General features: G+C 46.7%; 1 protein-coding gene across 3 annotated transcripts in view; it reads right to left on the reverse strand.

Annotated features, from left to right (window-relative positions):
• The window catches only part of MAN1C1 (mannosidase alpha class 1C member 1), a 131,840-nt gene that overhangs the window by 96,570 nt on the left and 9,025 nt on the right, over positions 1 to 26,245 (reverse strand). Inside the window, exon 1 of one of the 3 annotated variants that reach the window (XM_082366692.1) lies at positions 19,702 to 19,840. The exons of 1 other annotated variant lie outside the window; for it this stretch is intronic. The gene's annotated coding sequence lies outside the window, so the exon portion shown is untranslated. Of the gene's footprint in view, positions 1 to 19,617; positions 19,638 to 19,701; positions 19,841 to 26,245 lie in introns of those variants that run through there. One more of the 3 variants, XM_082366693.1, reaches the window with a different exon arrangement.

Genomic DNA, 26,245 nt, shown 5'->3' on the forward strand with positions numbered 1-26,245 from the left:
GGCTCTAGGCGTGCAGGCCTCAGTAGTTGTGCCTTGTGGGCTCTAGAGCGCAGGCTCAGTAGTTGTGGCTCATGGGCTTAGGTGCTCCGTGGCATGTGGGATCTTCCCGGACCAGGGCTTGAACCCATGTCACCTGCATTGGCAGGTGGATTCTTAACCACTGTGCCACCAGGGAAGCCCTGGGGCATTTTCAAAAGCAGCAGGGTGATGGAGATAACCTGACTTCACGGAGGTGCAAATAGACTCTACCTGCAATACCTAATGCACCATTTTCTCCATTAGTGATCATTACTTAGGATGGAAATTGTCAAAAACCTAAAGATTCACAACTTCTGGCTTCTCATGCAGCCCATAGGGACATGCGAAATGGGTCCTGCACTAGAGATTGCCCTGTAATGGGACAGATTGTTACCTGAAAGAGGAGAGGAGAATGCAGTTAGCTGTTTAGGAGCGTTTTTCTGTCTTGCTACGGGGGAACGCTACATCGTGAACTACTCTAGTTAAAATGAAGTCTTTTCAAAGACTCAGGCTCTTGTCACAATGGCTCCATTTTTCACCCCACAGACTGGGCTCGATCATCTCTCAAAATAGCCTTTTAGAATATTGTGATGACAAAATGGCTAAGAGCAAGGAAGGTTTCACTTCTTTACCCTGTAACTATAGAAACATGCATGTCTTGGGCACAAACGGACATTACCAGGCAACATAACAAAAAATGATAACATTGATAACCATCCCATAGTATTAGTTTTTATAATTAAAGATTACTGCAAGTACAACAGATCCCAACACAAATGAGAATAATGGAGACACGATCATTTCTTTGCTTCTTTGTCACCAACTCTCCTCCTGTCTACACATGGACCTGCACTTCCATGGACTGGAGAAGTCTGTAATTAACCACCTGCCAGTGTCGCTGGCCATAACTCTAACCGGGCCAGCACTTTCTTGACTAAGTTCTCACAAGTGATAATTAAATCCACCAGCCTCGCTTATGAGGTCTGCTCACAACTGAGCAGTTCATACATGTGTTGGCATGTCTAACAGTGACAGATTTTCCAAGTACCACTGGCTGGTGTCTGGGCCACCAGCACTCTAATCATGAGATAAGTATCTCCTTATGTGAATGCCTTGAGTCACAGCCTCTGCCCCATGAGCCTTCACCTTTTCTTTTAATCGAACAATGTTCTGCAATTTCAGCTCCATCTATCAGGCACTTCCACTGTCTGCTAATAGAGTTTACAGAATTCTATTCCCCGGTCTATAGCCAGGGCCAAATAATCTTCCAAGAACGCTTCAGATGCACTATAAACTGAACTGGAACTTGGTCCACCATCGGCTGCCGACCTGAGAACGTGCCAGCAAGGGCTTTAATTCATAATTAGATGTTGGCTAGACAAATTACCTGCCAATGGTACCTTTGCCTACCACATCGCACAGGAGAATAATGTTCAGTGTGGGGATACATGGAAAGAGAGAGCTCTCCTGGGAGGAAATGTTTTGCAAAATCTATTTCCTTGACAACTGTTTTCCAAGCAAAAGCTAGTACTGTAGGGTTTTTTCCCCCATGGTTTTGAACTATTCTGGTGTCTAAAAATCAACACTGTCAAACGCCCCAATGTGAAAAATAGGGATTTAAATAGAAGCAAAAAAAAAATTTTTTTTTAAGATTCTAGAGTTGAACAGTTTAAAAGGTAGGGATTCATATACACCACCATTTTGCGGGGGAAGGGGTGGTAATGAGCAGAAGATGGGCAGCATTTAGCGGTACCACACTAGGAATCAGTGACACAGCTGACCATAGAGAAGAATGTGGAGGACAAATGGGCTGCCGTGCTGGGTCCCACTACCTAAGATGGGAGGACTAACCTAGTCTCCATGGGGAACGCAGCCTAGACCCCAATCATCCCCTTCTGGGATTTACAGAAACTCTAAGAGCAACCCAATCAGCCTCAGGACTAAGTTATGTTCCCTTGAAATCACACAACCCTTAATTTTCTGAGATGCGCCCAATTTCAAATATTCTACGCCATTATCAGACACCGTGTCAGACACCATGTTCTAAGTTTTTATTTGGAAAATGGTCTTATGGAGTTGGTGGGCTTCCCAGGTATGGGCAGAACCACACTCCTAGGGCCAGGACAGATTGGTGGTATAAGGAATGCTACCATTCTCTGCTCAAGCTGACCCTCTCCCCTGATGATGTCAATGGAATTTTTAGCTTGACTCTACACAGGTCGTGGCAAATCAGGACACTTTTTAACATGCACACCTACCCGTTCAATCCTTCTATTTATCCACCCAATATTCCACATTAAGGTCTATATGCCAAGAACTGTGCTAGATATGGGGGCTACAGAGGGACAGGATATGCCTGCTGTGGGGAATCACATTTTTTAAAGCAGGGTTCTTAATGTGGGGTTTATGGATGGAATGGGAGCCTGTGAACCCCTGGAAACTGAACTTAAAACTGCATGTTTGTGTGTGTGCATTTGCATGCCATAAGCATTATTCTGGGGAGGAAGGTTTATAGTTTTTATCAGATTAGCATAGATTCTGTGACCTAAGAAAGGTTAAGAATCACATAAAAGCTATAATGCAAAGTGCTGTGTTCTGTCATAGATACTTCTCCAGAGACAAGGGGTAAGAAAAAGCTATGCAATGGAGGTAAGGTTTGGGCGGGACCTTGACAAATGCAAGAGTTTGGCTTCACCTACCAGAAGTGGAAGAATGACTTCATTCTTCCAGCTCAAGCCTCTCCCTCCAGATGCCCTCTGGGCCTCTCACCCGCATCAATCTCCCTCCTCCAAGCTTGCTCCGTCCTTCATTCACTCATTCAAGAAGTTTTTCCGGTTTGCCTACTGATGCCGGGCCCTGTGAGCAAGACAGATATGGATCCCTGCCTGCCCTCCTGGGGCTGACATTCTTGTAAGAGAGACAGACGTCCATCAAACATGCACTCAGGTATATAATTACTACAAACTGAGATCGATGCTAAGTAGGGGGAGAACAGAGAAAGAGGAGACTGGATGCCCGTGGGGGCCTGATTCCACAGAGAGGAGGAAGGCTTCCGGGGGGCTGGGGGCATGCTGACCGCTGTGCTCCCTGGCCAGCAATCTGGATTATCAACTGCCCCACAAGTTTGAAAATCCCTCAAGGAGAGACCACGGATCATCAGGCTTCGCAGTTCATAGAGCTTGCAAGCACCTGGCTGGGTAGGCACTTGTATTTACTGAACAAACAGATGAGTGAATCAGCAGGCTATCCTGTGATATTTCTTATATTAAATATTTTGAAGCCCTTTCAAGTGCAAAGGTCTCATTTTAGATCTCCTTCCGCCCCGCAGTACAGAGAACAGCTAACCATTCTTTAGGTTGGAAGGATGCATCCCATTTTCACAAACTCTAAAGAAACTGATTTCTCTTACTGGCTTTGTCCCAAAAGCTGCTTCAATATTCAATCCTGGGCCTTCATTCAAGTTCCAAGCCCTTCACGCATGACTCTGCTCAGACTCTGTCCTCCTCGAGCTGAGGCCCATCCCCAGCAGTGAAAAGCTGAAAGACGGGACCAGGATGGAGGCAGAGCTCACCCTGGGTGGGGGAGATCAAGATGAAGAGAGGGAGCACTTGTGCCTTTAAGGAGGGAAGGGCCTGAAAATGGAGTCGACATGTTTATTCTGTTATTGTCTGTTTTGATCGTTCCTGTGTCTCTGGTGCCTGGCACATAGTATACACTCAATATGTATTTGTTAAATAAATGTCAGTGAATGAAAGGGGACTTGGGCACGCCAGTCAAAGGCATGGAGGTGGTCAAATACGTGGGACCTGCAGCAAACCCTGTGATGTGCTGACAGATGTGTAGTTCCCACACAAGCACTGGTCAATATTTTTGTTGACCTTAAATAGTAAGACAAAAATGAAATAATGAAAACACACCAGATTTCATTTGTTTGTCGGCAATGTGAGTGGAATCTTTGCTGAATTGGATGGTAGTTTTTGAAAACCAGAAAAATGTTATTTTCAATTTTTTGCGCTTTTTATTTACAATGATACATTTTAAAGTTTACTCTGCACTATTAAGATTTTCTCCACCACTTTCCTAAGTCTAGATAATTATCAAAACAATAAATAAAATCCTGATTTATAGTGTTGGCCAATTTCTTGTGGTGTAAATATTCCCATAACAAAATGATGTTGGGTAGAGACACACAGTAGCACACCATTAAGTACAGATACAGTAGACGTATGTAACCTCAAGAGCATAGGTACGGAATTCCCTGGTGGTTCTGTGGTTAGGACTCTGTGCTTTTACTGCTGAGGGCCCAGGTTCGATCCCTGTTCAGGGAACTAAGATCCCACAAGCCACAGAGCATGCCCGGCCCACCCCCCCCAAAAAAAGGAGCATAGATAAATAATAAAGTGTAGTAAATTAATTAGGAAGTAATGAGATTTGAGTATTTGCTACCATTGCTTTTAGTGTAATTTATTTAATTGTAAATTTACATAATTAATTTAAAAATATGGCTGTTTTAACAATCAGCTCACCAAATTTCTGAAAATTTAACAATGGCTCTCACGACTCAGCTCTAGCACATCACTGGGCGCATTCCACAGGCAGACCCAGCCCTGCTTTGGGATTACAGGAGATGCAGCGTCAATGGACTCACCCAGGACCGTGTAATCAGAAAAGCTAGAAAGCTGCTATATCAGTGTTTGTACAACATATAACTTTTGTGATTAAAGAAAAGGATTTCTTATGAACTACATTTTGGGATTTAGGGTTTCTAAAAGCCGTGCCCCAGTACCCCCGCCCCCAGGCCTGCTCAGTTCACTGGAGGAAGGGTAGGCCAGGCTATTCCCCGGAGGGACCGGCACTGCCTCTTGGAGGGCTTGAGAAGGACATAGCCAGCACTGTGCTTTCTAGGTCATGAAGCACATATTATAAAAAACTGTGGCCTGAGGGCCATATCAGAAGCTTCCCGAAGTCAGCCAGGTAAGAGGTCTGAGGCGGGGGTGGGAGGACAGAGCCAGGGGAACTACAGAGGTAGAACCACAAGCCGGGCTGACTCCATGGCGCGTGGGGAGTGGGAAAATGGCCCAGGAGACAATGATCTAGAACAAAGTGGCCCTGCCTTTGCAGGCTGCCCAGGTGCCATCTCAGCAACAAGACAAACCCCCAAACCCTGCAGGTTCAGAGGCTCATCAAGTCACTCCCGAGACCCAGCTGGGTGCAGTTGTGTGACACCAAGAACATCCAGAGAAGCAGTGACTCTACAGCTAAGTCCTCTGTCAGGTGCTGGGAATGAATGAGCGCCCTCAGCCCTGTGATGGCTCTCGCCCTTCCTAATGCTTCTCCCCTGAGCCACGGGCTCAGGAACGAGGGAGGTCACCTGGGGCAGAGGCAGGCAGGGCCAGCGTTGCTGCTGCTGCCGCCGCTGCCAGGACTGAACGTGCGGGTAACACCAGGAAGAGGCCCACCTCTCTTGGCATCTTCACAGTGTGTGCAGATTCAGTTTGATGGATCGAGGAGACCCAGGGAAATGAGAGGTGCTTCGGGGAGGGCCTCAGAGGGCCTGGGGGTGGGAGGGGGGAGGGAATGGGCTGAGTGAGTCTTGGTTATCCCAGGACCCAGCCCAGGGTCCCTCTCAAACAACAGTCAAGCTGAGGTTTAGGAGACACAGGAAAACACCAGCCATGGCGGGGGTGGAGCTGGGGGACTGGGGTAGGGGTGGGGTGGGGACCAGAAAATGGAGAAAACACGACTCAGGACCCCAAAGTCCTGCTAACGCTACGGTTCGCTACACCGTCTTGGACAAGGCCCTCCCCATGAGCCTCAGTTTCCTCATCTGGAAAGAAAAGGTCACTTTTGAGGACTATTTTAAAGACCACAAGAGAGAAAGAAGAAAGGCTATGTAAGAGGTAATGGGCTACGCAAATGGGAGGGACCTCAAAGAAGATAAAGAACATCGGGAGGCAGGTTGGGGGAAGAGCAGGCTGTCTCCTTACCAGGCTCATTCCGATCTCTGGGCCACTGCCCTTCATTCCCAGGAAGCCTCCAGCCCCCTCCGCACTCACACCAGCTCTTAGAGTCTACAGTTTGTGCATCTTATGGTCAAGGGCAGAATGGGATAACCAAGGCTCCCACTCTGGCTCTGCCACTTTCTAGCCGTGTGACTCTGCACAGGTTGCTTAACATCTCTGAGCCTCAGCTGCCTCAACTGAAACTCAAGGAGAGCCATCTCTGTTGGCTAGAACCATGGTGAAGATTAATAACCTATGGGAAAGGCCTACTCCCTGGTAGTGGTTACTGAGTTTTGGCTTTGAATGACTGACATCTGCTAGGCCATCCAGAGCGAGACCAGGTGTTCTTGTAGAACAGGGGATGTGGTCTTGTTTAGACCATTCAAGGCCTGGGGGGCAAGGAAGTGGGCATGGGGAACAGGGAGGAGCAAAACAGGGGCCCGGCTGTAAATGCTTCTTAAGTGGGTGAGCCCTCAAAGTGGGCAGGTGTCCAGGTGGTGGGCCAGGCCCTTCCATCCAGAGGCAGGCCGCAGCCTAGAGTTCAATCCCCCCAACCACACTACAGGACGGGTGACGCGCAGTGCAAGTTACATGGGTGTTTTTATTCTATAGTAAGGATGACATATGAAAGGAAGGCAGTGGTAGTCGCTGATGACTTACTGGGGCCAAGGCCCCCGTGGGTAACAGGGCTTAACACAAGGTTACTGAGCTCCCCAGTCCTGCCTTCTCATTTTTCTATGGCTCTTGCTGTATCAATCTCTTTTTTGTGTGTTTGTCAAAGGGCAGCCCCCAGAGCTCCTAAATGGGACATAAATAGAACTGATGTACAACAAGCTACTATATTCTCAGCAGAGGGAGTGGAAGGCCCTTAGTCTTAAAGTGACAGATGACCAGGAAATTACTTCTTGCTAAAGAATAATGAAGACCATAATTGCTGTGTATAAGGATGCTTCACTAGAAGGTAAGCATCTCCCACTGAAAAAGAAAGGTGCCACCACTTCAAGCCTCAGGGCCCTGCTTCATGGCTTTGTTCCTCCACTTCAAGCACCCCACCTACCTCCACCTCTGCCTCATAACCCTTGCCCCTCCTTCTCCCCCACCTCTGGAAAAACGTACATGTTGAGAGCGGCTTTCTCCGTCTGAAAGTTCCTTCACTCCTAGGAAAGGGTTTCAGGACACAGAACTGTCCACTGGGTAATGGTGAGCGTGGCCATGACAGACTCGTGTTTTGAGGGCTGAAGGCCCTGGGACCCATTTACTGACTGGATCCCACACATGAGACCTTCCCTCTACCTGGTTATGACCCAGGTTGGTCTATCTATCCCTGTCTCTCTCCTCTTTGACTTCTCCCTGATCAATGAACCTAAACAGCACGATACCAGTGAGGTCATGACCAAACAAGTGTCTTCTTTCATTTTCCACTTCTAACAGCACCTTTCAGATGAACCACTGCAATTAAGCAAACATAAGCACAGCCTGACATACAGCAGAGAAACACACATGGAATTACCTGCATGAGGTAGGGACCCAGAAGAAATTTAACACACAGGCTTATTTATTCCAAATATGAAGTTGACCTATAGAACTGAGGAAAGTGTTTCAGCTAACACTTTGGCAAAGCACTACTAAAACCTGCAAATAGCTCGTCCTGGAGGAGGTGCCAGATGTACCTGTAGCTGTAGGATGAAATGATGTCTTTTTTTTTTTTTTTAAACATCTTTATTGAAGTATAATTGCCTTACAATGGTGTGTTAGCTTCTGCTTTATAACAAAGTGAATCAGTTATACATATACAATATGTTCCCATATCTCTTCCCTCTTGCATCTCCCTCCCTCCCACCCTCCCCATCCCACCCCTCTAGGTGGTCACAAAGCACAGAGCTGATCTCCCTGTGCTATGCGGCTGCTTCCCACTAGCTATCTATTTTACATTTGGTAGTGTATATATGTCCATGACACTCTCTCACCCTGTCACATCTCACCCCACCCCCTCCCCATATCCTCAAGTCCATTCTCTAGTAGGTCTGTGTCTTTATTCCCGTCTTGCCACTAGGTTCTTCGTGGCCTTTTTTTTTTTTCCTTAGATTCCGTATATATGTGTTAGCATACTGTATTTGTTTTTCTCTTTCTGACTTACTTCACTCTATATGACAGACTCTAACTCCATCCACCTCATTACAAATACCTCCATTTCATTTCATTTTATGGCTGAGTAATATTCCATTGTACATATGTGCCACATCTTCTTTATCCATTCATCTGTCGATGGACATTTAGGTTGCTTCCATGTCCTGGCTATTGTAAATAGAGCTGCAATGAACATTTTGGTACATGACTCTTTTTGAACTATGGTTTTCTCAGGGTATATGCCCAGTAGTGGGATTGCTGGGTCGTATGGTAGTTCTATTTGTAGAAATGATGTCTTTTAAAAGGACATGATTGGCACTTCCCTGGTGGCGCAGTGGATAAGAATCCGCCCACCAATGCAGGGGACATGGGTTCGAGCCCTCGTCCGGGAAGATCCCACATGCCGTGGAGCAACTAAGCCTGTGTGCCACAACTACTGAGCCTGCGCTCTAGAGCCCGCAAGCCACAATTACTGAGCCTGCGAGCCACAATTACTGAGCCTGCGTACCACAACTACTGAAGCCCGCACGCCTAGAGCCCGTGCTCCGCAACAAAAGAAGCCACCACACCGCAACGAAGAGTAGCCCCCGCTCTCCACAACTGGAGAAAGCCCGCACGCAGGAACAAAGACCCGACGCAGCCAAAAATAAATAAAATTAAATCTTTAAAAAATAAACAAATAAAATAAAAGGACACAATCATTCCAACCTATGACCCACATCGGCTTTGTAGCCCACTGGAGACACCCCACCCCACCCCACCTCCCGCCCCCAGAAGAGGAAGAGGTTCAAGGATAAGATGTTTTTCTTTAGGTCAAACTGCAACAGAAGAATTGAGGTTTTGGTAAGAGTGAATTTCTTTATGTTGTCCTAGTAACTCCTGGCACAAGTCCCTGAGGGACAACTGGCATTTTCCAGGGGGTTTTAAAAAGTAAGAGATTTCAACCAATAGACATGGAAGTCAGCACCCCTGATCGGAGGCTGACAACAGAGCCGAGGCGAGAAACCAGGAGTTGAAGAGCAACGTGGGGGGAAGCCGCTGCCTTCTAACCAGCCTCACTCTGCCCCACACGTCCATCATCTCCTGCCCCAAGGGCCGGGGACAGACCAGAGAGTTTTCCACTCGTTATTCACCAAACTCCGCTCACTCCCTTGGAGCCAAGAAGAGAGATTTAAACTACGAGTGTCGGCCAGTTCTGTGTAACTAAACCTGTCATCCAGTATTTTGAGAGTGTCTGAGAATCGTAACTATGAGGCAAGGACAGAGGGTCATTTCTACAGCTTGGCGTCACCTTTCAGAAGGGGCAATTTTAGCCCTGGAGAAGGAGTAATCAACCACATGTTCCCGCCCTAAGTGCCACGAAATCCAGGACCTGAGAGAGAGGCTGCGGCAGGAAGGAGACTCAGAGACCTAGTTTGGGCCCCACCTTTCAGAGATGAAACTCGGACCTGGAGAAGTTAAAAGGCTTGCTCAAGATCACAGAGTAAATCAATTCCTTAATCCATGACCTTTGGGGAAGAAATAGGTTGGAGCCCTCAATCAGAGATATGCTCTAAGTTTTCTTTTCGCTTTAAAATAGCCTAGCTCACAAGATGGTTTATTTCAAACCAATAGGCCTTGCTTTGTTTTAAGCCACTTCAATTATCAGAGGACAGCATGTGTTCGGGTGAACTCCACAGCACTCTGGAACCACGGAAAATTTACAGCCTACACGTGAGAAGATTACATCCCATGGCATCTGCCGTCAAGTCAGGCTTCCCAATGCGGCCACACACAGATTAAAGTAGAAGCTCGCTAAGCATAAAAAAAGGACAACTATTTGGAGGAGAGAAAAACTGCTTTGGCAACGGCACAGTCCTGGGAACTGGTAGAGCTCGGGGGTGAGTACCCACCCACCCCCTGGGACGGCGCTTCCTTAACTCAGAGCCTGGATCCGGCTTAGCAGTCCCCTCAAAATGTAAGTCAGAACAGCTTTCCTATTACAAAGCCTTGCCCTCTGGAAGGAGTCAGGTGCCTCATGAATCAGTATAGCAGCCTGGGGTCCCCTAAGAAAACAATCTCTACTCCAGATTTGAAGTCTTTGACAGATCTTCATGTGGAAAGGCAACCCCCAGTATCCCTGAGTTCAGGAATAAAAACTAAGGCTCAGAGGATTCAATTTGCCCACAGTTGCACAGCACATCAGTAAGAGAAAAGTGATTCTAGGTTCTTGGACTGGGGGATAGGAAGGGATGAAGGACCCAGGCTGATCTATCTGGATGCTGCTGCTCTACAGTCCTTAGAGTTGCCAACATCCTCTCTCTGTCCAGCCGGAAATAGATCAGTTTTTCCACCTTGGCACTACTGACATTTTGGGCTGGATAATTCTTTGTCGTGGGAGGCTGTCTTTCTTGTACAATGTCAATGTTTATCAGCATCCCTGGCCTCTACCCACTGGATGCTAACAGCATCCCCAGTTGTGACAACTAAAAATGTCTCCAGACATTGCCAAATGTTACCCCAGTTGAAAAGCACTGGAATAGATAGAGAGCAAGTTTCAGAGACAGAGCAGTCCCCCAATACTGTCCTCCCAAACATGCCTCACCCCCTGTCCCCTAGAAAAGAGCCGGGCCACTCAGCAAATTTCCGCCAGGAGCCAGACTAGAGGGAAGCTGAGGGCAGCCGCAACAGCCCAGTTCTGGGGAAAGCAGCTGAAGACCAATACCCACTCTGACACGGCCCCTCAGCTCAGGACAGTGACCCCTACTGGATCCAAGAGGGTTCAGGAAAATCAGGGAGTCTGTGGAGCTCCTCACCTGAGAAGCCAGAGGACCTCATCCAGGGCAGGGTGACAGGACATCTAATAAGAAGGCATCTGAATGAGCCACGCAGAGTGGCCACATCACAGCACAAAAAGATGGTTTCCTATAAGCCCCTTGCAGAGCTGGGGCTTATGACCAGCAGTGATGGGGAATTTTCAGGGGTCTCAGCAGAGACATTACAATAGAAGCTAATATTGATTAAACACCTACTTTGTGCCAGGAACTCGGCCAAGCACTTGATGCAGACTCCAACCCTGAGGATGGTCCCATTGTCTGGAAAAGGAAACTGGGGCAGTGGTTAAGTACCTTGTTTAAGGCCCCCTGTTCATCCTGCATGTCGGCAGGAGGGCACCCAAGCTCTCTTCAGGACGAAGCACCCTCATGATAGTGCCTTGTGAGGCTCTGGTCCCAGCTCGCAAGACCCATCGAGCCAGAGGAAAAGATGGCCTGACTTGAGGCCGGCAGCAGGCTTTGGTCTTTGCTAAACAGCCTCGTGCCAAGTGCTGCCAGTGGCTCAGCCCCATGCCTGAGCGGGGTGCTGGGGGCCTTCCAGCCCATGGAGCGGGAATGGCGGATGCCAGCTGGAACAGAACTTGAGAACACATTAGCGGAGTCTCACTTTCCAGGAGAACGCCACTCCGCCGCACTGAGCAAACTTCTTTGGCAGCAAGGACTCCTTGCAAGAGTCCCAGGGCCACTCAGAGAAGCCCTTTGTTTCCCAACAGCAACCCAGAAGGCAGCAGCGGTCCTGAGGCAGGAGTCAGGGGGCCTCGATGGGAACCACACAGGCCTTCCAGCCCCCACACGGAGCGCAGGCTCCTCAGCGCTGAGCCGGGAGCAGAGCATCTCCCGTGTCCTCGGGAAGGGACTGGAGGCCTCAGGGTCAGCCGGGCAGACTCTTAGGAGTCAGGAGCTGCTATGAAGGGGCTCATCGGAAGGATAAAGCACTTGGCTTTGGGTGGTCATTGCTGGGAAGTAGGACAGGCCCTCTGGGTCCCCAGAGCACTCAGCCATCCCTGCCCAGGCCGGCCTCTGCCACTGCCGGCAGGTAGCAGGGTCGCCCTGCCCCCTCGGGACCCACCGCAGCCCTGACATGGGTCCTGGTGCTAACATGCCTCAGATGGAACAAGACTTAATTGCTTTTCTAAATCCCACAACCCAGGAGTGGGAGGACACCTGAGATAAGCCTCCTATTCCCCCCAAAGTACAGATTTTCCCCATGGGGAGCATCCTTCCTTCTTTCTGACAGCTGACCTCAGGCCCCGGCCAGGGTAGCAATTAGAATGCCCTCTAACAGGCCAGAAGGACCTGTCTGTGGTTAAAGGGCGAGCAGGTTAATTCTGTGTGACCTGTTCAGTGACAAGAGTCAGAGGAGCACACATTAGCCTCTCCCTGCAGAGAGCATCTGCCTTGAAGAAATGGTGTTTCTCTCAACTTGGGTCATGGCCCCGCAGACACAGAAAAGACGGACACTGCCCGACGCTGAGGAGTCTTGGCCACAGGGCTGGGCATGGGGTACTCTTCCTACCTGCTGGGAAGCTGCTCACAGATGACAAGGGCAGAGTGGGGACAGGAATCTGTCCCACTCCTACTACTTGCAGGGCAACAAGCAGCCAGGAGCAACCCTCCCAGCCCCAGAACAAGACTGTGAGCTGGGACAGAGGCTTAAAGTACAGCTGAAGAGCCAAGCAAGCTCAGGGCCCCGGGCCAGAGCAACCAAGAACCCACTCGCCTCTCAAGCTGGGCAGTTTGTCTTTCTGCCCAGCTGGGCCTGGTTACAACAGGAGTCTCGGCAAGGGTGGGTCTGCACATCCCCTCTGGGACAGAAGAAAGGGTGGGAGAGGGTTTCCAGTTGGCACTCCAGAACTCAGCGGTGAGAACCTGAGTCTTGGCATCCATTGATTTCTAGAATGTTTGCTTGTTAGTCGGTGGACCTCATTCCGAGTGTCCAGCAGGTGGAAATCTCTCCAGAACCAAGCTTCCCTCCCTGACTCTGGCTGTGGTCATTTACTCCCTTTCTCCCAAGCCAATCCCCTCCAGTTGTCCTTGGAGGGGTGCTTATTTATTAAATGGACAAATGAAAAAATAAGCTCACATAAGAGCAATAAAGCTTTCCTTTAGCCTTTGTCCTAAAAATGATCTGAAATAGGAGAGCCAGGTTTTCCAGGTGAGAATTACAGGGTTTGTGGATCAGGGAGACAACCAAGCCTCCTTTATTTTTATTCTGTAAGGACTAAATTGATATTTACTTGCACAAGCCAAGAGCAAAAAAGGGCAGCCAGCTCTCCTAACAGCCATTTATACATCCAAATGTGGAAGATTTATCAGAGTCTAAAATGGCAGGAAGAGAACTCAGGATGTGATATGTCAGAGATAAGTTCTGTGTTGTCCCAAAGAGAGTGTCCTATGGTTAGAAGCCCCTGTCCCTTGCTGGAGGGGAGACTTGGTTAAGCCATAGAGAGGCCACAGAGTCAAGTGGACAATGGCTGACCCGGTCTCTCTCAGGAACTCCCAATACAGGCCCCCAAACAAGCTCAGAAGCAACTACACAGAAGCAGAGGTTGACCAGTCTCTTAGAGGCCTTGGCATGGTAAGTACCAGGCACTGATTTGTCAATAAAAGGCTCCAAACTCCTACAGAGTTTCTCATTAGATCCTTCAGCTCTTGGTCAAACTTACACGTGTTCACCAAGGTCACAGCCCAGCAATGAACCAGATACCTCCTCATCCATCCCTTGAGGGTAGGAGAAATAAACGTTGGGTAAGAAACAATGCTGAGGACCTGAATTATAAAAGCAAAAAGGACAATCTGTCTTGTGGCAGAAAAGACCTGCCTCATGCCCAGGGTAATTGGAGACCCACAGGACCCCGATTGCATTGGGGATGCAGATCTGTGTACACGGGGGCTGCCAGCATTTATACCCTCTGCTTTTTGAGTCAGAAGCTGGTTCTGTCCCATCACTTTGTCAACTCAGCATGGCCAGTGGCTAAAGGTCTTCTTAGGAGCCAGTACAGTTATGGGCAAGATGGAGCACCCTGGCATTTTCAACATGAAAAGCAACAAGGCTGGAATATGCTCAACCTCTTGGTTCACCCTGTGACGTTGGACAGGAGCCAGATCCTTCCATCAGAGGCAGGGCAGCTGGAGAAGAGCATCAGGCAGGCTCTCAGAACCCCAGGAACCCTGAGGTCCCCTTGGAGGCAGGGAGTCCAGCACTCTTGGTCCCTCCAGCCCATAAGCCACATGTGTACTTGACGCCAGGAACAGAAACATGTGTATGGGCAGATGGCCTCTGAAGCCCTGAAAGCATCTCCTGCTTTTGGGAAATGACAGCAGAGCCTCACAGGACAAGGGGTCTTGCAGAGAAATACGGAGCAGCTGAGAATGGAAAGAACAGCTAGGTTCCTAGGCAGGTATTCAGGGCAAGAGGCAGAGGTTCCCATCTCAGAGCTCACCACTGGCAAACCGTAACAGCAAAAAGGCCAACAGCTTGAACTTCAAAACCATTAAGAACAGCTACCCAGCCCCAAGACTGGGAAAGCAGGTGCAATCAAAGGCTCAGCCAATATGGACCAAGGATCCCCTCAGAAGTTGCTGGTAAAGTCCAGAAATACGAGGACTTCTTTGGCCACAGAGAGGCTCGGTCAAGGTAAAGTCTACAGGACAGAGGTGAAAACAGGGTCAGGGTGAGCCAGAGAGACAGGAAGGCATCAGCCAGACTTAGGTCTCTCTTAGGTCTCCTTCTCCATTTCTCCCCACACTCTGTGGATTCACACCGCTGCTAGGAAAATATCTGGGATTTCTGACATTCAAAAGGCGCCTTAGTATTAGTGTGCTCTGTATGTCATTGTATGGTGCATTGGTCACAACAACAAAAACTGAAGCTCAGAGTCTCTGGTGGAAAACACAAAGCATCTTCAGAAGACCTGCTCAGCCTGCACGTTCTGCAAAGAAACAGGTGCCAAGAGTCCTTCTGAGACTCAAGTGCTTACGAGTGGCGAGTGCTAGGCGGTGCAGGAAGGTACCATTTCTAAGCTAGGTGAAAACTCAAATCAAGAGTCCTGGGGTCCTTCCTGGTGCATGCGTGGCATAAAGGTTAAGAACAGTGCTCGTGAAATTCCTCACGAAACGCAGCAGGCTGATTTGGTTTCCACCATTATGTCATTGACAGGAAGCAGGAGACTGGTAGTCAGGGAAGAATGACAGTTTGGGGATTCGTATGATGACAATTAGCCAAGTTCTGCTCTGCTTCTCTTTACAAAGAAAACTTCCCTTCTCTTTGCTCTTGGAATGCCATGTTAGAAGAGAGACATTTCCATGGCAACCACATACACATTTAGTGATGTGTCACTAAATTTGTGAGTGCACAAAGGCACATTAGGAGACTTTTTGAATGTGGCAAGAAAAATAGATTTTCATAATTGAATGTTGCCCTCAAGTAGAGTTTACCATTTGCTGAAAGCTGAGGCTGCAGCCGGAGATGCTAACTCTGCCTCGTCAGAATTGAGGCTTGACCCAAAAATCCCAGCTTTAGATGAGGGCTGTCTCTTTGAGAGGCTGCTGCCCAGAAAGGGGCCTAGACAGATGGGGCACAGAGCTGGGGGGCCAGGATGGCCTTGGCAGAGGCAGGGAAAACAGATCCATCTCACATTTGACGAGAGCCTGAAGAGAGGGAGCGCTACCTGCATGAGAATCAGACACCACCCTGATCCTTCCCCAGCACCTCATGACCCCTAGACTATCATCTATTCTACCAAAGAGAGTATAGGAAAAGATTAGCACCAGTATCAGACAGCTTCCCTAAGAAGAACAAAATAAAAAGAATGCTGAATCTAGAGCCAGAAGTCCCAGGTGGGTGTCCTAGTTCTGCCTCTTCCTAATCATGGAAATTCGAAAACCATTCTTTTTCTAAACCTCAATTTGTAAATGGGGAATATGCTTCCTGATTACCAGATGCTTCAAGGAGGCAGCGGATGTAGAAGCATCACTATTAAACTGTAATGCTGATAAACTATAACACTGTTCATAAGGTGGCACTGGCTTGGCCCATGTACCCCTAAGGGGACCTCTGCCAGATGCAGCCTGGGCTCCCAGAGCGTGGCTATGTAGAAGGGCCACCCCAACTCTGTTTGTGCCCATTGGGGCTGCTGTGGGTTTATGGTGGCCTGACTCCAAGTCTCTCCAGGAGCTGGTACAGCAAGGGTGAGAGTACAGTCCTGCAACACCTCCCCAGCCCCAGAGGCTCTGATGTTGGCCTTTCTGGCCCTCCCAGGCCCCACACCTACCCTAGGTCCTAAGCCAGTCAGTACAGCAGCCAGAAGGCCTCAAATATTCAATTCTACCTACCTGCCACCCCTCCCCCAACCTCCTTATTCTCCCCATTACTCCTTCCCACTCAAACTAGACCTTGGCCTCCATGTTTCAAGGAAAGAGAAGCCACCACTGGAAAGCAAACAAGAGAAGCTGAATTTTGCCTTTTGAGTTTCCAAGGGCCTGGGTCCTGGCAATGAGAAGTTTTCAAGAATAGTTTTGACTGCATGTGATTCACTTCACATGCTTGATTCAGAACTCAACCCCAGACGCCTCTGCCTTAGGAGAGCAGCATTGCTTCAGGGTAAGAGATAGCACCTCCATACTGGAGCCTAGTGAAGTGCCCCTTTCCCCCATCACAGCACTCCTTTCCTGCCACCCTCACCTCCCCCCCATCAGCCTAATCTATGAGCTGGGCTTGGGCCTGCCTCCTTGTTCTACTTGTAACCTGTCCTCCCTGAGGTAAGGACACACTCTGCCACCATCCCAGGCTCAGGGTCTAACACTTTCCACTCACAGACACCACCTGGATCAGCCCTCCTGAGCCCACCAGTGGCCCTTCCACTGCCCACGGCACTGCCCCATACACTTCCCATCACACACGCCCACCACACTGGAGAGGCTCAACCACCCCTGAGGGCCAGGCCCTGGCCTGCCCAGCTGCACTTGTGAACTCTGTCCGAGTTCCCCAGAAACTCACTTCTGACGCCCCTGGTCCCAGCTCCCCTACACTGAGGCTCACCCCAGATGACAACTTTGGTTTATGCCAGAGGGGCTGGCACACTTGGCTCCAAAAGTCACCACCTCCCCTCATACTGCTGATGAGAGCATAAACATTTCCACAGTTTTCTGCTGTGGAAAACCGGCGATTCCTCAATAAGTTACACATAGAATTATCATATACCCAGTATTCCACTCTTAAAAGGATTGAAAACATATGTCCACCCAAAAAAGAGTACATGAATGTTCATAGCAGCATTATTCATAATAGCCAAAAGGTAGAAGTATCCCAAACGGCCATCAACAGGTGAATGGATAAACAAAATGCGGTATATCCATTCAGTGGAATATTATTCAGACAGAAAAAGTAATCAAATTGACACATGCTACAACATGGAAGAGCCTTGAAAACATCATAAAGGCCACATATTGTATGATTCCATTTATGTAAAGGATCCAGAATAGAAAAATGCATAGAAACAGAAAGCAGATGGGTGGTTGCCAGGGGCTGAGGTGGGGGTGGGAGATGGGAAGTGGCTGCTCAGTGGGTACAGGGTTTCCACTTGGAGGGATGAAAAAGTTCCGGAATGAGATAGTGGTGATGATCACACAACACCGTGAATGTACGTAATGCTTCGGAATTGTATGCTTTAAAACGGTTAAAATGATAAATGTTATGTGTATTCTACCTGTAATTAAAAAAAAAAGTCACCACCTCACAAAGCAGTGCATGCAGTTCCTTGGTGCCCCCAGCAGCCTCTGCAACCTTGCTAAGACTTTGGGGTCTCCGGAGCTCCAGGACTGGAGAGGGGGTGCTGGCTTGGGTCCCCCCAGGGGGCAGCACTGCAAATGTGCACAGAGTCAGGGAGCTGGACACTTTCACCTTAGCTGGTGGGGCTGCTACAACCAACATAAACACTCTATGAGGACAGGCACGGACGAAGGAACAGGAACTCACTTCAGCTTTCAGCGCCTCTCTGAGGAGGCTGAACAACCCAACCCAGGCTGCTGCTGAAAACACGGTGACCATGAGGGAGAAAGACATCACACACCTTTCAGTCCTGCGACGATGACGATAAACCTGCATTGACCAGCACTGGCCGCGTCGCACCTGTTATCCCAGGAGGATGAGCAGACCTGAATATTCAGACTGTAAGATGCTCAAACCACCACAGGAAAAGTCAGAATGATTTGGGCAAGGCGGAAAAAGTCAGGACTACCAGGTTGCAACCAGACAGGGACTGCTTTGAACCAGAGCTTTCAGCATTTCTTCTAGAGGTACGGTCCAGCCTATTTTCAATCCCAGGCTGAGGCCAGGACACAGGGCACCTTATGCAGCACTGGTGGGGCTCAGCTCTCAGGAGAAAGTCTGGAAGGGTGGCCTGGGTGAGAATGCCACTTAGACATGCCTTAGATGGCAGATTCAGCAGGGACTTTGCCAAATGACCCTCCCTTTAGTGGTCAGGGGCTTCGTTTCAAGAGACCACTCCCATTGGAGCAGAGATGCTGGCCACAAGCTGAGAAGAACGTGGTGGGATCTGGTCACCGCTCACGGTCACAGGGAAAAGACAAAATGCATTGTCACCACTCCACATGTCTTCCTTTCCTCCACAGCAGAGAAGATCAAACCGTGCCTTCTCCCCCAACACGTGACCTCCTCCTTCGCTGAGGAAGGAGCTGGCCTGTGAATCTTTAGTGTGTGGTCAGGCCGGAGGATGCACACACCCTATTTCTAGAAAGGAGATGAAGGAAGGGCTCCCCATGTTCTGCTACAAGGCTGAGCTCACTCAGCATCAGGCCGGGCAAGAGTCACACACCGTCCTCAGGTTGGCTCTTGGGCTCTCAGTTGGAAATTAAAGAGCAGACAGCTCAGAACACCAGCTCTTTTTAGCAGAGGTCCTGATATACAATCAGAAAACAAAGGGGAGGTACAGACTCTCTAACCTTTGATGCCAGCAAGGAAGGAAAGCCGAGGGGTCTGTGGCCAGTGAAGACAGTGCTCTGAAGCCAGGAGGTGGTTGAGGAAGAGAGGAAACTAAAGGCAGGCCGCTCAGGAGAGGGCACCAGGCTGCAAGCCCACATCAGCCCAGGAGCTGCGTACAGGGCTCTGCGGGCAGCCAGGCGTGGCAGAACCATTGGTGAAAGGAAAAAGGAAGCTCTCTTGGTCCCTCGGCCACCTGCCTCTATCTGCTCCCCAAATCTCTGTTCCTTCTCTAAAACACTTATGCTCCTGAAGGCTCTGACTCCTGTGCCTCTCTGCCCAGGCTTTCCTCGAATGGCTTTGCGCTCAAGTCTTCAGCCCCCAGCACTCCATCCTTCTAAATCCGCATCTCCTGTGCCATCACCCCAAACAGTCCCAAACCAGTATTTCCAACCACCTGGATTTCACAGGCATATCATTTTTACTGTGTCTGGAATTCAACTCATCTCCCCCTCCTAGGATTTCTCACTGTCCCCACTTCCTGATGTCCCCATTGACCCCAGGTAGAAACCTTGGCCATTCCAAACTTCGCCTGCCACATCCACACCTGGAACACCCCCCCAGATCCAGCACATGGAGCCTCTTGCTCTCCGACGAGCCCACTACGCCTAGTATTCTCCACATTTGCTTGAAACACCAACCTTTCCCCCAAGCTCACCTCAAGTTGATGTGACTCCCAGCCCTTTGTTCACCCCTTGATTTGGGCACCTCCATGGTGTTACAATTGTGTACACACACACACCTGTCGCACCCTGCCTAGATGTGGTACTCAGGAGACAGAAGCCTCATCTTTGCATCCTCAGCATCTAGGGCATTGCCTGGCAGGCGGTAAGAACAAGGTGAGTTCTCTGGAAAAGTTGAGCTGGAATAAAACACACAAGCAGCAAGTAGTTAATATTCCTCTCACTGTGTATCAGCTCAACTACATTATTTCATAAGGTCTGGTTTGGACCTGTTTGACAACTAGATTTCCAACACGAATCTGCTCTGCAAATTCCAGCAGTCACATGAAAGCGGTTTCTAGAACAAAAATGACAGGGGGAAAAAACAGCAGCTAAAAGGAGGAAGGACTGAGGATTGCATCAAGAGAAAATGAAGGGAGAGGAAGTTAGGTCCAGGAAAGCCCCAGACCCTCTCCAAACTAAGGAATGGCATCCACCTGGGAGGGCCGGCAGAGAGGGACCCATGCAGAAATGCCTCAGCATCTAATTAAACATTTAGACTCCACTGCACACGAGAAAGAAAACTACATCCCCCATGGAACCCTGATAAATGAGTCGTTTCCAACCAATCTATCACCATGGCATCTGGGCACCTCAGGAAGATGAAAATAAGACCAATACATAAATGAAAACCAATATACAAACAATTGACTCCCCGCACAGGCCTCCAGGAAGCCACAGCTACAGCCATCTGCCAAGTTCCACCCTCGTCACTGCTTCCTGCAGCCAGAGGCCTCTGAGTAAGCATGGTTTAACATAAGATTTAGCAACAGAAGGAAATTTCGTCTCTGAAGTCTGCCTCTCCATTAATGCTCCTACACTAAATGTCCACTGCTTGAAGCTGGAATGAAATAAGTTTGGCATGAATAGGACTTGTTCTATATGCCATGTCAGCCAAACAATTTGCTAGAAATAGTTGGGGCAGACTGACGAAAGACTGCAACTTGGCACAGGCTGAGAATTCAAAGGTTTCTTGCATGGAAACAGAGCTCTCGGGGGGGACCGTCACTAAGCCGTGGGAAGGATGCTCACACTCATCTATGGCATAGTCTCACCTCCTGCAGCTTCCACGCGGAGGTGGCCTGGGTAGATTTGATCTGATCCACCCAGAACAGCAATTCTCAGGTTTAGTAACATCCAGCACCTGGCAAGGCAGTGATGATATGAAATTGCAGCATTGCTGCCCTGAGTCTGAACACCTGGGACTGGGTTCAGTTTTTTTCACTTCTTCAATATCTGTTGCCTGAGCATCTGTTACTTGATTTTAGGGCCCAAGCAGCAATGTGAAAGGCTCCTCTGTTAACTGGAAAGGGGCAGAGGCAGCCATAGGAGGGAGGTTGATGGTCTTTTAGGAAATCAACTTCTGGACAAGCAAATATTTTCATTCCAGATGTTTATGTTCTGCTTGTTTCCCCCCAAAAAATCTAGGTGGGACAGGCAAATACTTAGGCAGCTAACCAATGCTTCCCTTCCTCTATGCATCCGTATGCAGTGGGAAGTGATTCCGACGCATGACACTATCAAGCTATAAAATTTCTGGGCTACCCTGGTGGCGCAGTGGTTGAGAATCTGCCTGCCAATGCAGGGGACAAGGGTTCGAGCCCTGGTCTGGGAAGATCCCACATGCCGCGGAGCAACTAGGCCCGTGAGCCACAACTACTGAGCCTGCGCGTCTGGAGCCTGTGCTCCACAACAAGAGAGGCCACGATAGTGAGAGGACCGTGCACCACGATGAAGAGTGGCCCCCGCTTGCCGCAACTGGAGAAAGCCCTCACACAGAAACGAAGACCCAACACAGCCATAAATAAATTAATTAATTAAGAAAGAAAAAAAATTAAAAAAAAAAAAAGGCTATAAAATTTCTTAAAGCCAGAGACTCATCTCTACTTTTCCTTTAGCTCGCATAGCTTTCAGTATATAACTGAGGCTCAATAGATAGTATTTCCAAGATTTTTTTCTTAAAATTTTAATAAATGTATGACTTCTCTTGATGTTAACGGTATATGTTCTTAACACTGGAAAACTGTTTTAATTGAGTTTTTTCTCTAGCTCATTTTTTTTTCTTACCTGATCCTGGTCTAGGTCTTAATAAATATAGAAAATTTCCAACCTCTTCCATGAGTGGGTAAAAGGGAAATATAGCCAGAAAGGAGATACAGCTTCGGTGAAGACAAAACTACAATAGGCGAGTTCTAAAGCATAGCTGTACATTAGAATCATCTGGGAAGTGTTTAAAAATCCCAACGCTCAGGCTGTACTCCGGACTAATTAAATCAGAACCTCTGGGATAGGAACTCAGGCATCAGTATTTACTAAGTTCCCCCAGGTGATTCCAGACTGCACTCAAGGTTAGAATCCCTGTTCTAAAGATTCATGAGACCAGTTCTTTTGAATGTCTACCAAGACTATGACAATTATCTCGGTTATTTCATCCCAAAGTGAAAACTCTTCTTCTAAATTGTCACCCTTGAGCCCTCAGATAACATAATAGAAAGAACGTCAACCAAAGAGTCAGGAGAGGAGGTCTGAGTCAGTGCATCACAATTTAAATTGGCGAGGCCTGGAGTTGGTCACTGCCTTTGCAGGGTGTGCATTCTCTGAGCTATAAAATGGGATTATGGTCCATGCCGTGTATGCCACAAGACTGTTGTGGGGATCAGCTAAACTCTTAACGGGATGCTAGGGCTCTACTAAGAATACACACAAGGAATCTCTGATCTGATCTGTCCACGAGGGGGTAGGTATTAGCCCAGTCCAGGCCCCACTCCCCTCCAAGCAGGCCCCCTGGAAATTCTCCCTGGGAGAATTTAAAAGACAATGGATGGTACAGGGGCCAGAGAGTCAGAAACCTCTTTTCTAACATGCAAGAAAACTTCAATTCCAGGGCTGACAAACCAGAATTCTGCTCCCACTGGTGCCAAGTTTAAGAGCCCTTTACTCAGAGCACAGAGAATCTAATTATGCCTTAATCTAATCCAGGGCCTAATCACAGAAAATGTCTAATGTTGTTTGTCTCCCTCAGTCCCATCTGGATGGACACCACTCTGCTACCATTCTTAGTTACTCAAGGATCAATAATCAGACACAGAGCTCCTACCATGATTATAGGGTGGCTATTACACAAGACCACCTCTGAGACTACATCAGTGTGGAGTCTCTGCCCTTTACGTAGTTATACACCCCAAAAGGCCTGTATCTGAAACTGCTAGAGAAGTCTCTAGACTGAGCTGCTATTTTTCTGTCAAAACATGAACCTTTCTCTATAAAGGGTTTCCTTATACTCTAAAGTAGCAAAATTGATTATATTTATCGGTTGTTCTCTAAAAGGTCCAGTTCTGAAAGCAAGAAACTTAAGTCTTCTTTTCCCACTGATCCTAATAATTAAAAACCAAGGCTACTCCAGAGCTCTGTAAGGTATGTGACAGACATGGAGAATGGCTTCTGGGAGAGTTGGAAAGGAGGAAGATTTGCTGATTTACGTCAAGAACACAAGTACAGAAAACAAAAAAGGTGCCAAAATGTCTTCTCAGGAGATCAGCATTTACTTGGCAAAGTTTAGGTTTAACCTCTTAAAAGCTCATTCCAGGAAGGAAAATGGGGGAGAGGGATCTTAAATAAGAGATTTGTAACTTTAATTCAACACTCCCACCCACCCCAAATGAGGCAAGCGAAATTAAAGGTAGCCTTTGCAATGAAACACTACATTTACTTCGTATTGAACTTTCTTGAGTGAGGGAAGATAGGAGATCAGATCCCACAGAATAGTCCTTGGAAATCCTTCAGCCATATATATTTAGCTTCCGTCTGACCAGTAATCAGCAATTTGGACTATACAAATAGTTTTTTTTTAATGTGGGGATTTACAAACAAAGTTTTAAAAAGTAATCATTACACTTAAGGTAGGGAGGCCAGAGAAAATATTTGACAGATTAAAAAATCCTGAGAGGAAAGCCACACTAATGGAGACTGCTGGAACATCACAGATATCAGCAAATATTTCTTCTAACACCTAAAAGCAGATGAGCAAAAAATGCACAAGTAGTTTAAGATGACATCAACCAGAAATTAGATACCCTTTGAGAATTACTGTATCTATTCAGGATATAATTTCAACAAAAAATTATATTTCATGCATCCAATACCAATTACCAAAATAAATAGGAATCTTTAAATATCTAACCTATACCAAAATATACACATTAAAGTTTGTGCACTTGATTCAGGAGTCTTCAGAGACTTACTCAAGGTCTACTTATTTGTACTTTATATACAATGCTAACAAGCTAGATTGAATGGTTTCCTAGCCATCTGCAGGTTAGAAAATAGCAAAATAAGAAGAGTAGCGAATAAAGCAGCCAGAGGCAGGTATCCTGACAGCCAAAAGAAGTGACAGCTGACAGCCTAACAGAAAGAGGGGAGAAAAACTGCTTAAAAGCAGATGAATCTAGAATCTCAAAAAAGTAGCATTCACAATGTTTGGCATAACATTTTTACAAATGACTAGTGTTACATGAAGATGTAGGAAAATGTGACCCATTACCACGAGAGAAAACAGTCAACAGGGACAGACCCAATGATGACAAAGATGTTGGCAAAAAAAGACTTTTTGAAAAGCTATTACAAATACGCCTTAGGACTTAAAAGAAAATCTGGAAACAATGAGTGAACAGATGTGAAACATTGGAGAGCCCAAAACAATGAAAAAGGTCCAAATGGAAATTCTAGAAGTAAAAAAATACCTGAAAATTAAAAATTCACTGGGTGGGCTTAACAACAGATTAAATACTACAAAAGAAAAGTTCAGTGAAATTGAAGATGGGTTAATATAAATTATCCACACCAAAGCACAGAGATAAAGACTGAAAAGAAAATGAACACAGACTCAGTGACTTCTAGGAAAATATCAAGCAAATTAACTTCTATGTAAGTTGAGTTCTAAAAGAAAGACAGATTAGGGTAGGAAAAATATTGAAAAAATATGGCTCAAAATTTTTCCAAAATTGAAGAACAATATCAACCTATAGACACAAGAAGCTCAACAAGCCCCAAGAAGGATAAACAATCACATCCACCTTTGGGCACAGCATAGTCAAATGACTTAAAAATAAAGAGAAAATCTTAATAGCATCCAACAGGAAGGGAAAGACATTACATGCAGGGGAATATACTCTAATCTCTTATCAGAAACAATGCAAGTTACAAGACAATGGGTCTTTCATGTAAAGAAAGGGAGGAAAAGTCAACTTAAAATTCTATATCAAGCAAAAATATCCTTTTAAAAGGAGGGCAAAGTAGAGACACTTTCAGAAAACAAAAGCTGCAAGCATTTGTCACCAGTAGACCTACATAAAAAGAAATGTTCAGAGGAATTCAATTTATAGATTCAAGGCAAATCCAATCAGAATCCCAGCAGGATTTTTCACAGAAACTGACATGCTTGTTCTCAAATGTAGGCAGAAATGCAAAGGACTTATAATAACTAAAGCCATTTTGAAAAAGAAGTTCAAAGATGGAGAAATCATGCTACCTGTTTTTAAGACTTACTATAAGGCCCCAGCATCAAGACAGTATGAATTGAAACAAGGACCTACTGTATAGCACAGGGAACTATATTCAATATCTTATAATAACCTATAACGGAAAAGAATCTGAAAAAGGTTACATATATATATATATCTGAATCACTTCGTTGTACACCTGTAACTAACACAACATTGTAAATCAACTATACTTCAATAAAAAACTTAAAAAAAAAAACAAAACCAAAAAACCCCAGGAAACAAATAGCAAGATGGTTGGCTTATTACTCAGCCATAAAAAAGAACAAAATAATGCCATTTGCAGCAACATGGATGGACCTAGAGATTGTCATACTGAGTGAAGTAAGTCAGACACAGAAAGACAAATATCATATGATATCACTTTTATGTGGAATCTAAAAAAAGGGTACAAATGAACTTATTTACAAAACAGGAGTAGAGTCACAGATGTAGAAAACAAACTTATGCTTATTAGGGGATAAGGCAGGGGGGCGGATAAATTGGGAGATTGGGATTGACATATACACACTACTATATACAAAATAGATAACTAATAAGAACCTACTGTATAGCACAGGGAACTCTACTCAATACTCTATAATGGCCTATATGGGAAAAGAATCTAAAAAAAGAGTGGAAATATGTATATGTATAACTGATTCACTTTGCTGTACACCTGAAAGTAACACAACATTGTAAATCAACTATACTCCAATAAAAAATTTTTAATTAAAAAAATAAAAATAAAAAATTAATGATACAAAAAAATGAACGAGAACTCTAAAAAAAAAGTTAGCTTAAATCCACTTATATTAATAATTACACTTAAAAAAAGATAGTATGAATTGGCATAAAGACAAATCAATAGAACAGAGTCCAGAAATACAGCTACATACACATAGTAAATTAAGCTAACATGTTATCAAAGCAATTCAATGGGGAAAAGAAAGCTTTTTCAACAAACGGTGCTAAACAACTGGACATTTAAATGAAAATAAAGAACCTCAACCCCTACCTCACACCA

Source organism: Balaenoptera borealis, assembly GCF_965194805.1.
Source record: "Balaenoptera borealis genome assembly, chromosome: 1".
Taxonomy (NCBI): domain Eukaryota; kingdom Metazoa; phylum Chordata; class Mammalia; order Artiodactyla; family Balaenopteridae; genus Balaenoptera; species Balaenoptera borealis.